Source organism: Chroicocephalus ridibundus, chromosome 8 (assembly GCF_963924245.1).
Source record: "Chroicocephalus ridibundus chromosome 8, bChrRid1.1, whole genome shotgun sequence".
Classification (NCBI taxonomy): domain Eukaryota; kingdom Metazoa; phylum Chordata; class Aves; order Charadriiformes; family Laridae; genus Chroicocephalus; species Chroicocephalus ridibundus.
This window is the reverse complement of record NC_086291.1, coordinates 20227900-20241021: the sequence shown is the minus strand read 5'-3', so window position 1 is coordinate 20241021 and position 13122 is coordinate 20227900.

Here is a 13122-nt window from a genome sequence, read left to right as displayed (position 1 = left end):
TTTCCATATTACAGATAATTCTGCAAATGAAAATGAATGGGGCCAAATGGTTCTGAGAATTCAAGATAACTCCAGAAAGTCAGGAAATCCAGTGGAGTCTGAGCAATTTATTTTTGAAATAATTTGAAATTACTTTGCATAGTAATAGGATTCTGGAGCTATGTTGTTAACCATGCAGAACAGCCACATTGATTGAGAGCTGCAGTAGAAGAAAATAAAACTTCCTTCCACAACGGAGGATTCCGAGACATCTTTATGCCCTCTTTAACCAGATAAAAAACAAAAGTCACCCCAATTCACCCATCACAAGTCACCAGCACAGTGTCACTCAAAGACAGAGGCAGCTCACCAGGCCAAACCAAAGCAGCAAACCCACTCAAAATGTCTGTGGCACATGCTCGATTTCCTTCTGCGTCCCTCAGACACGTTTATATCAAGTCATATCATCACTGCAAAAAATTAATCTTTTCAAGTATACGAACCATTTAGAAAACATGCTAATAATTTGGCCTCATTTACCTTTTAATAAATATATACAGCTAATATTTACCTCCCAAATAAATTCAGGCCAAAAATGAATTGCTGAGTTACAGAAACATGCTCATGAGCTGCTATATCAGAGTGCTGCTGAAACACTTCCAACTCACGCATTCATCTGCTTCTCAGAACATGCCATTTTGTATTGATTTTAAGCAATTTTGTCAGCCTGACATCAGTGAAGTAAACACTACACAGAAGTAGCCCGTGGTCTTCCAATCACATATCTATACACAGCCCCGAGTACGGTAAGGATTATAGCTGTAACTGCCAGTTTCTACTAAAAAAAAAAATCTCAGGGCAGAAGGACAGGCTGACCTAATCGGGGTTGTTTGAATAGGTTTTGCAGTGGGGGCACAGCTAATCCTTGGCTGACAGTCCAGCCTGGAGATTTTTTTTTTTTTTTTTAATCTGTGATTAATGGACTTGACATCCATGTTCCCACAGCTTCTGCTAAACATGCGGTTCAGACCTTATTGTTAAATACCACTAAGATCACAGAAAACTAAACTCTTATGACAGTGGAACGACTGTGCCAAAGGGCAGACTTTTCTGAGACAAGTATAGGATTACAGCAGAAATATAACAGAGAGTAACAGGGCACTACAAAAAGGTTCACAATCTTGGGCCCCTGGATACCTTGCATCCTTAAAACCGGACTGACCTTTCTGAATGGAAAATAAATTGCGTTGAGAGATCTAACAAGATAACATGTTATCCAAAATTATACTGGGAGACTGCACGCACATACATGTGTTTATCCTATTTAAGTCAGAGGCACGTGCAATCAACTTGACCTTTCATTTTGTATTTACTCACTAATCAAAATCTTAAAGCAATTTGACTGAAGCACTGAAGCGCTGATGGAGATCTCTCTCCTCCAGAACTTGCAGGGTTGGATGCGAGCCGAGATGCAAGATTTGGAAATAAATTTTAAATCCTTAAAGTCTGAAGATGTTTGGATCCAATTAACAGCAACAGGACCACATGTTCACAGGCAGAAAAGAACAAAACCTCCAGACAGATAACCTTTTTTCCTAACTACTCTGAGGTACAAAATTTAATTTTCTACTTTCTGTACTACCTCCACACAGAGTATTCTGGCTACTCCACATAATTGTTTTCTAGCTTCTCGGCTTCCATAAAAAGTGTTGATGAGCATTTCCTGATTTCTGTTTTTCTGCACACTTTGCACAGAAGCCAATAGCAAAAGAAAAAAAAACAAAGAGCCACCCACAAAAAAAAAAAAAAAACACACACCAACCAAAAAAAACCACTAAACACACAAGGAAAAACATGTCGGTCTGAAATAGAAGAGCAGTGTCAGTTCATAAGGGACACTGTTTAAACAGTTATCTCGCTCTGAACCATCCTTGTTTTAGGCTGGGAAGTATTTTAAACCTTAATTACTGCAGTCTGCAAGACTGTGACAGATCTATCTTTTTCTTATGGGCATCTTGCCAAGATGAAGAATGAATTTTTCTTTTAAGACGACCATACTTAATTAGCGCTTTAACTAACTTTATGGTGCTTGTATGATTCAATAGACTACTTCTGGCTGTGGCAAGTACATCTGTCTGCTGCAGTTTGGGGGCTTCTAGGGTCAAAGCTATTTTCTATGCATTTTCACAATTTGTCATTATGTCTATATATCCCTATATATTGTGATTTCTAAACATAACACACAGAGAACAAGAAACTGAAATTTCCAAACTTGACCAAAAAGAAAAAATTACTCTGAATATTCCTTACTATATCAATATTCACTGCTTGATTGCTGCTTCAGTGTGTTATTATGGAATTTGGATACGTATTTACAGCAACAGCTCCATACGAGAAGAGAAATAATGGAAATGGAAGAGCTGAACTCAATAAGGATAAAAACATAAACACATTGCCCATTTTGACACCAACCCTAAGCCAGTATTTCATCTAGAGCTGCTATCCGGTACTGGCCTGTTGCGTGTTGCTTCTGCTGAGAGAAAGCCTAAGGCCCATATTTCATTGCTGCAGCTGTTTTCTCCTGAGCACAGACGTGGCCCTGCTTTCTGAGCACAGAAGGCATCAGATGGAGCCTGTTTCTTTCCTTTCCTTGTCCTTCCGAGCATCTTACAAGACAACTCTTACCACCAACCATTCTTTTGCTAGACACTCAGTGAGCTACTCTGCCTATTGCTAGTCTTGTGGCCTTTCTCTCAGTTACTGAACACAGACGTGGATATCTAAAGTAACTCTCCTATTTCCCAGCTCTGCATTCAGCCCGATAGCACCTGGCACTGCACAGCTCAACAGCTGGGAAGCCTTTCAAGTGACTGGTGCTTCACCAAGGGATTCCCCAAAGCAGAAGAATTGTCTTTTACACTCAAGCATTATGCACGGTAGCTATTATCTTCACTGTCACACCCACCACCTTCAATGAGGTTTAACTCCAATGTTAACTGTACAAAATACGTGTCAGCTCTATGTTCAGCTCAGGGCTTAAAATGACATCCTCCCTATGCAAACAGAGTTTTCAGATGTCAAACAATACAGGTGTAAATATATTGCATAGCCTTTTCTTTGTCAGGACATTTTCACATCTCCTATCCAAATTGAATTTCTTCCTACCAAAACATCAATTCCCACCATCTCTCCCTTTGCTCAAGTCCTCTCTGGGCATTCTGTAACATTGGTAGCTCTAGAAGAATGCCCATTATTTCAGTGAAGTCTGCTATGTGTGACCTTCCATTTTATTCTTTTATAACAATCAACCCGCTGTAGTGAGGTTGTAGCCTCAGCTCTTGGGGACAGTCACCCACAGTCCTACCCGGCTCATCCCCACAGTGCATCCCTTATCGCAAACCTTGAGCCTAGCCCCTGCAGCCAGCCATTCTTCTCACCCATCCCTTTGCCAGCAAGCATATTCCCCCGAGCTACTGCTGCACTGTGCTGCTTCAGAAGCACAAGCCCCTGCTCCTACCAGGACACTACCTTGGTTCTGCTCTTCCTCTCACCATTTACACCTGCTTAGATAACTTGCTGCAAACCAAATCTGACTGCCACTCATTCAAGACACTGAAGATTCCCCTCAGCTGAATTTATTTCACTGGCAACAAAAGCCATGCTATCTGAACCAAGCAGCTCATCGTTTACTGTCACTCTCTAGGATCCTTAAAATCCCAGAGACCTGATGCGGCAATAGGCACAGTTCCTTGCTCGTGTTGTTCAGGCAATGGGAGAAGCCAGCAGTAGTATTTTCTACCCAGTGAAGACTCTGCATGGATAAAAGGAATTGTAGCAATTCAAAGCGAAAAGGACCACATAATGGGTCATACTAGCCATACCTTGGCGTCAGGATGTGTTGCCCAACCAGATGGGAAGCACAGCCTGGTACGCTGGAGCTGAATGATGCTTTGTACCAGAACAGTATGAGCTAGTCAAGCCTCACAGTGAACGGAAGAGTACCAAAGTTTATCACAACCCTTTGATAAACAGGACCTGTGTGCCTTATGCAAAAGGACAGAGGCAGAGAGGATGCTGGCAGGGCTGGGCTTTCAGAGTACATCCTCCTTCCAGTTCTTGTCTAGATCCGAATTTCCCAAGAGCTCCCCTGTTCCATTAGCTGTAGTTGTGCTAACATTGGTGGAGAATAAGACAGAACACAGAGTTGCCAACACGCTTTTTACAGCCTCATCCAGGTGCCAGGAGAGGGCACGAAGAGAAGACCTTCAAGGGGAGAGCAGCCATAGACGCTGCTAAGTAGTAGTGCAAGCTATTTACTTCTGTTTACTTCTATCCCTCCTCCTCTGCTCCCTGATGGATGTAAGTGCTCCTTGGCCTGCTCGATCCCAGGGGTCAGTTCCCAGGAAGGAGGAGCGGCTGCCCATCGGTGTACCCTCAATGCTCCCAGAAAGCAAGCTTTGCAGTACTTACCAATTCACCCCCATGAGCTCCTGGCGACAAGAGGACCCTGTTCTCTGTGAGGTTCACCTAAAAGCCGAGCAGCGTCAGAGTGCTGTGTCCACGACCAAGCACCAGCTATATTTTGTGACGTTGGGTCACTATCTTTTTTCCTTTTTATTTTTTTCTCCTCTTCTATTTCTGCTGCTGCCTTGGCCTTTGATATCTTGGTGAAATGAGCATGTTTCTGTAAAAATAAAATTAAATTAATTTAAAATGAAATAAAGCAACACTGATTTCAACTGCCTTCCTTTAAGCAGGGAGGGTACACTGTTCATGACACCAAGCCAGGCAGCAGCACCCTGCCATCAGGGATCAAGTTCTGGCTAATGGCACACAGAACATTCAACTTGTAACATCTCCACTGTAAGTTTGCTATCTTGAGTATTTTTTAAACTTATTTTTGATGAAGAGAAATAATCCAGTAAGATACCTGACTACATCTTTTACAGCAGGATGGGTCTGTAACCTCTGTAGCCCATGTCTTCTTGTCCAGGACTGTTCCAGCTACTGAAAAAGCAGAGTCAGGATCCAAGAATGATGCTGTATTAAAAACACAGAGGAAGGCACGGATCACCTAGAAAAAAAGTCTTGCTTTAGCACTACCTATCACCTCTTGGACCACGTCTGGGCTGCGAAACACCCCCAGGGCGGTGCCATGGCACTGCCTCTACACATCCGAGCCCTGTGGGCAGCAGGGAGTCCATCCAGTGCTGGCCCAGCCACCACCCCGTGCCATCCCTCAGCTGCATCTCCTGCACCGCTCCAGCCTCTCCGCTGGCTGTGCCTGACAGGGGAGATGACTGATTAAAGTGACAGACAGGGTTTCAATCGAGAGAGGAGCTTGTTTTAGCGCAGGCCTGTCTACTTCAGTAAATCTCTGGTTTTATCAGCTCTGTACAACTGGCTCATTTAGACCTGATCGGTGGCAGTCCATCTCCTTGCAGCCCCTTGTCAGTGACAGCCCTCAGGTGCCTAAGCACGCCAGGCTTGATACCAGTCAAACCCTGCTGCAAACAGAGATTAACCTGCAAAACCGTGCAGGGCCCTTTTTAGAGTCTATTCTCACCAGGCACAAGGAAACTACAGACTGCATCAGGCTTGGTAAACTTTCTTTAGGTTCTCCGAGTCCTGCATCTCATTTGCATTCACTTTAGAGGCCAAATAAAAATAACCAATGACCCAGGCAGCCCAGTTACTGCGCAGGAACCACGTGAGCAAAAAGATTTCTAAATAGTCTTTGTGTAACTGAGTAGTTTGTCAGAAAACACTGGAACAGCTTTCAAAAATCTGCATAGCCATGTAGAAGATGAAATATTAATAGGTTTAATATTAAAATATTTGATTAAATTAATATTAATTCACCCTTAAATTTTAAAGAGTTTCATATTTCATAAGAAAATCACAGTGAAACTACCAATAGGGACTTAACGCACGAAACCGATTATACAAGATCATTAAGCAATGCCTCGAAAAGCAATCCAAAAATTTTTCAGTGATAAAGACAAATTAAGTGAATTTTGTTTACAAACAGCACTGTTTGTGCAAGTTCTCACTGGAAAGATTTGCCATCACTCACAAATGTTTCATGTATGTTACTAGAACATAATACATTATGTGCATATTAAAGAATGGAAGAAGACTATAGTCCCATCTTTATTTTAACTTTTTTTTCTTCTTTCCCTTTTTATATACTTTGCCATATCAAAACTGTTCATTAAGTTTGGGCTAGTTTCCTTTTGCCAAAAAGAAAATAATAAAAAAAAAAATACACCAAAGGAGAGTAAACTCTCTGAATTCTTTCTGCGATTATTGGGTAAAGCTCTCACAGAAGCTGACTTACTGATGGCTGAAGACAAAAGCTTTGATTGCACTCAATTATCTTCTGACAAAGCAACAGTGAGAATGGCAGAGAATTTTTTTTTTTCAAGTGGGTCTACTCAATTTTTGCTACTACTTCCAAGCCAGAAAGTTAACTTCTTAAGGATCCAATTTTCCTTTCCGTAAGTATACCTGTATTTCTTCTATCAACATTATTTTTAAGAGCTCATTTTTGATAACATCAGATTCATTTAAAGCATAAGCAAATCAATTTTGTTCAGTTATTCCAGCTCCTTTATATGTTCTTATAAAACACTTCTCTCTTTTGTCCTTTCTCAGGCATTCATAGTACACAACAAACCAGTCAGAACATTATAGTCAGTTCACTTCAGATATGAGCTACCAGTCTATGAAGTTACAATGCAGAATACCTTTCGCTACAGTACAGCGTACCCAGACTTAAATTAATTTTTCAATAACATTAAAATCTTGTTTGTATAACCAACAACACTGGACTAAAATGATGCATGGGGTTTCATAATTAGATAAAGCCATTGTTTAGAGTCAGACAGTGCCCATTTACAGTTCAATAAACAACTTGTCACAGCTGCTTGGTCAGAGCAGACCTGGATGTCAATGGAAACAGTTAGCACTGAGGCAGCAAAATAAATTGGTCTCCTGAGTAAATAAATTGAGCAGCAACATGAATATGCCTCATCAGTAAAGACTGTAATTTACAAAGGCTTTGTAAATAGTCTTTCATATACACTGACATTTAAGGAAATGCCTTACCTTTTCTTATGTTTAGAAAAAAAAAAGTTTAACAATGATCTTTGGTCCATAAGTTTTATACACATTAGTGCATACAGTACAAAGTAACGCCAGCACTTACAGAAAATAGTATTTTGAATATTTTTCTCAATAAATAAGTACAAGTAATTATAACATATTATGGTGTGTTTAACATTTCCCGTGTTGGTTCTGCCATTTGGAAGAACCCAAGAGAATCAGGCAGAATCATACTGAACACTAACATCCTTCTAGCCAAGATGTAGTACAATTTCTCATCTCTACCAGCACTATCAGTGTGCATCCACCAGTGACAGCCAGTGTGTGTGCGCACAACACTATGAAAACAGAACACAAGTGTTAACTTTGGAGTGCGATACTACTTATCCTAAAACTTTTCAAATGTTTAAATTTATTTAGAATTTCCGTGGCCAGCCCGGCCTAAACCACACTTGTGAATAATCTCAAGCAAGCTACTAGTCTTATGCAAGACCATATACATTTCTATAATCATAGAATGGTTCAGGTTGGAAGGGACCTTAAAGATCATCTAGTTCCAAACCCCCTGCCATGGGCAGGGACACCAACCACTAGACCAGGTTGCTCAGAGCCCCATCCAGCCTGGCCTTGAACACTTCCAGGGATGGGGGCTATCAGTGCTGCTTATTTTTTACTTGAGTGGAACTAGCTAAATGGCTAAGGCTGCAAATGATGCTGAACAGTTTGCAGACTTACAGTTGTTCAAAGGAAATTTCAGGCTTGATGAAGATCTATTGTCTCAAGAAAAACTGAAGTAGTAAACCCCACTCCCCCACATTAAGAAATTGGTACCCATGTGCATGCACGTGTATACACATACACACACACCCTCGCCATAAACATAAAATGCAGCTGTTCAAAATCATGACAATCCAAGTACAAAGGTTGCTGTTAATACTGCACACATTTGCAAAAATCATCACCATTTCTGGCCTGCGTCTAAACTGATGAAAAATTGATGGATTGCATTTTCTAGAACACTTCCCAAACCAAAGGATATCAACAATGTTGTTATTTCCACGGAAATAGTTTGCTTAGCCCTAAATTAAATTTCCATTTCATCACATTAATCCATGTACTTCTATAAAAAGAGGGGATGGGCAGGTAGAGAACAATAACATTAGTAAAATTATACATAATTCTGGAAAGAATTATAGAAACACAGTCTGTCTTGTATTTCCTGTACTGTTCATAATATGTCTCCCTTTGACATTTCTGAAAAGGAAGGAAAAAATATCTATTAGGTTTCAAGTCCGAAGCAATTAATCATGTGAGAACTATTGAACTATTTTAAAAGTTAACTTTTCAAAATGCATAACTTGTTTGTTCCCAAAATATCATTATTTCATTTCAATGCTATTTATAAATGACTTATTGAACAAAAATGCCTTTTACTTTCAACTCTCAGTGTATATTCTAATGCTTCTGCACTCAGTATGCCTTACTAACCCACCACCATATTTTTCTGTTCTTTCCAGAAAACCACTCTCTCTTACAAACTGCAATACTCCTGTTGACCAGCTGAGAGAAACACCAAGGTAGTTTGCTCTTGTTTCTTTGGAATTAAGTCTTTTGTTCTCTATTTTTTCCCCAAAACCTCAAATTAGTGGACTTTTATTCTAATTCAGCCCCTTCTGCAGTCAAACATCAAGTTCATTTTACTTGAGAACAGCAATTCTATTTTTCTTTCCAAAGTGAATCTCAGAAAACAACTCAGGTCCAACTAATTACAAGCAGGTTTATTAGAACAGAATAGATACGGATAATTTCAATAGAAAACTCTGCAGGAAGAGAAGAGCTGCACATTACCGTGGAATACAAGCGACAAGATCATTACAAGCTCCCCGTGCCTCCCTTAGCACCTCAGTACTGTTCTCCCTCAATTTCTATGTCCTTTTTAAATTCAAAGGCAAGCGTCACAGTTTCAGTTCGTCTCTCACTTTCTGAGCCTACTATGTTAGAAAATTAATTCTTTACTGTAACCGAAGGTTGGCTTTAATGACCCTAGTACATACTGTCCAAGACAACTTTGATTGGCTCATCTGCATTTCTTCACAGGCCTTGATCTGACACGATCATTTCAGGGCAGGTTGACTTTACCTGCTCAGAGGTATATTTCTATTAAATTGTTGCTCCTTTTTTCCATGTAAACACCTAATAAATTCTCTTTACAATAGATTCCTAGATCATTTCTCTGTCTGCCATCCCACTTTGTTGTGTTGGAACACAAGTAGAACCTCCCTACACCAAAATTATGTAAAGTTTGAAAATTCAGGGCAAAATTACAAGTAATTTTTCCAGACACAGCCGTTTCTCCCTCTTTTTCTGTTTCTCCGCAAGTACAGACAGATATACACAACTTACTAGCATCAGGCTATCTACACCCAATACAAAGGAAACCCCCTCCAGGAGGGAGCCAAGCTACAGTTCAGGTAACAGAGGAAGGGGAAACAACACAAAGTCAATAGTCGGGGGAATTTGTGAGCATGCGGCCTCTTCTGAAAATGTGGTCTTCTATTTACATGCATAATCAACACTTTAACGCCCAGTCATACGTACAGTTTTACTATGATTGTTTCAGTGAGTTAATAAAAAAAAAGAACAATAAAATTGTTGCCACAACAATAAAGTCGTAATTATAAAACTCGGACATCCTCCAAATCACCAAATACCATGGTCAATAAAGATATGAAGAACAATTCAAGCTAAAAGAGCTTAAAGTAAAGGTTTGCTCTTTTTCCACATTGGACAATAATGCCATGTTGCTGTTCAATTTATTTTCCAATTTTTAATCGCTTTACAGTGGAGGATCTGTCGTGAAGTGACCTCTCTCCCCGTTTTAAGTTCTTACCTCTGTGAGATAAGTAATGTCATACCACTAAAAAAAACCACCTTTTTCCAACTGAATATCACACCTGTTGTCTTCCTTCAATCACACCACCCTCTCTGGCGTAGGAAGTACAAAAATCAGAATTCTGTCTTTAGTATCCACTGAAAGACCTCCCTTTCTCACAGTTGAAAACCATATTAAACTGAAATAACATTACTAGAAATAATGTATGACTGCAAAATGTGCAAATTGTAACGAAAGGCAGTATCGTAATGCACGAGTATGAAAAAAAATCCTACATCACACAGCACCGACCATGCTAATCCTGGGCTCTCCTCCCCCAGCTGAAAGCGTGCCTTTGAAAACTTCGTGTTCCCTTAACGTAGCTTTATTTTAAGATGGCAAATAAAGGAAAACTCTTTTTCTTCTTGATTTGGGCTGTTTTTCCTTCAGGTAAATGAGCGCTGAAATGGAGAGAAATTGTCAATATCACTGCCTGAATGAAGTCACTATGCCTCTTATCACAGAGCAGAACCAAGAAATACATCAATAAATAAAGATGTATTATTCCAGACTGTCATTTTTGTTATTAGGCTAATGTATTCCAGAAGCAAGTGAGGGAGAATAGAGTGCTCTTCCAGTAAGTGTGTGGTTCTGCAGGTATTAACAGAAATACTGTAGCAGAGCTCTAATTTGCAGGAGCCTGCAGCAAGGTTGCATTCACAATAAGGTCAGTACAAAATGGCAAGCACATTAGCAAGTAAGCTACTCCCATACGCGTATAACACTTTTTCCATCAATATTTTGTGGGAATTTAAACCACAATGATTTTATTATTTTATAAATCTAGGTTAGCATGTGTATAATGACATGTCAGTTCATGCGCAGTGTCAACATAAAATGCCAGTTTTGAATGCAACCAGGCATGTTATTAAAATGAAAAGTTCTGACTGACATTTCCAAGGAACATTAGCTCTTCCATAACTAACTCAGACCTCAGAGTAACCCATAAATAGACTGAAGTATGTCCATTTCAGCATCCAGCAGTCCTCCTACACAGGAGGTGTAGTAAGTCAGCAGTAAGCCATTTCCCTGCAGATGAAGGATTTAGTCTAATACCATTTGTCCTTTTCAACTTAGGACACCACAGAGGTATTGACCATCACCAGTGGAAAGGTCCAGCAACATTTTGGCTGTGAGGCAAACAGCAGCCAATCACAGCTGTAGAGTAACAGCTTTACCAAGCTGGCCTAAGTAGCATAAATCTTTAGCAACATGCAGAAGAGTAACCTGTGAAAGTTCTGATAATTTTGCTGCTATTTTTTTATTTGATTTCTAAGTTAGTGGTTGAATCCTGGTCTTACTGAATTCAACCAGACTTGTGTCAGTGACTTCGATTGACTGAATATTTCCCACTGCAGAGACCTTCCTTGAAATTGTACGAAAATAAATGTTTTTAGCTGTAGAAAAGATGCATTATAATATCCACTCGTCAGCACATAATACAAGTCATACTTCACTCAATTTCCTGTAATTAAAAGGATAGATATTTCTTTGAATGCTGGATCGTTTAATGCAGTGAGGCAGCATTCCCTTTCACAGGCCACAAGCACTGCCTGGCTAAAGGAATTAAAAACAGACCATTACCTGCTGCAACCATGACAATTGCAAAGTTAGAACGAGAGGTCAAAAGCAAATGGAAGTGGTTAAAGGGCTGCTGAGGCATGGCTGGGCTCCACCGAGTTCCTAAGGACTAACTCTGAGCCAGCTCAAGGCTATTGAGCAGGGAAGGGAAAATCTGGTGTTGCTGGGGCCGCAGAATAAGCTGTGAGAGCAGGAAGGAGCAACAGAGGATTATAAGAGGGGAGTGGGTAGTCAGGTGTGAGCGCAGCTGAAAGGAGTTTAAGAAGCCTTTGAGGCTATGAGTGGGAAAGGGATGACAGGTAATAGGTTTTCAGGCAGAGGGGTTGGATATGGGCTAAAGAGGCCAGTATGGTTCCAAAGACCATAATCAAGGTTCTTGTTCCAGGTTTCCCCTTAAGCAACAAATTCAATTAAAATATGTCTTAAATTTATTATTATTAAATATTTTTGGCTAGCTCTTGTCTAAGGCCATCACCAGACACCTCGAGCTCATTCTCTGGACATTTCTAAACACACAAAGGCAACATCTTCTTGCATGATCAAGAAGATACTTGTCTTCCTTTCACACGCCTTTCCCAAAGGTAAACAGTTTTGAACTCCAGCCATCACCTGCATACTTCTTGCAGAGCTGAAAAGACATTTACATAACAAAGTATTGACACAAGTACTTGAACCTATCCATCAAGAACTATCAAAACAAGGCTGTGGTTAGTAATGCTACTGTCTACTTTAAGCAACCAATAATATTAGCAGCAGAGTGCTCCATCAATTTCAGCTTTCAGGTAGAGTTTAGGGCAGTGCTAAGTAGAAGAAAGTGTAAAATACATGTCTGAATTTTACAGGAAACCTGACTCTCTATGACTAGCCGTGACAAGGAGAAAAATTAATACTATCATTTAACAGAGTTGGAAAGTAGCATTTTTGGTGGTGCGTCTCTGGCTCTGTATCCAGAACAAGTGGCAACAGAGCTGGGAGATGGTGTGCACCAAAGCACAAATGTCCTTAATCACAGGGGAAGGTAACCAGCTGCCCACCCCTCAAAGTGCTTTCCACCATTGACCAACAGTACTTCCACTTTTCACAGAGTGAGCCAGGTATTTTTTATCCAGCTCCTGTTTCATGAAACCACATCAGTCACGCCTGCATTTATCTAACCTATTCCACTGAAAGCACAGCTGCCCATTTTGTGGGACAGGGCTTTTCTTCCTCATAACTGGGCTGCCACCATTGTGCATATTACTTCAAGAAATCAGATTTAAAAGTTCCTGCGGAGGCTGCCTCCCCACCTCACCTTCAACTTATCCCACCTCTCACCTGTGCTGTAGTGCAGGTCCTGATCCAGGTCTGCAGCACCACAGATGGGGCTTCCCTGGAGCTACGCTATGGATCCCCCTTAACAATGACTGTCTAGTCAAAAAAAGGTTACAGCACTACAATAGAGAGTTCTGGATTACATTAGGAAGCTATTTTTCAGTGCTCTTGTCACACCCAGGTCTCAGGTTTCGTTGTTTGATCTTGTCTCC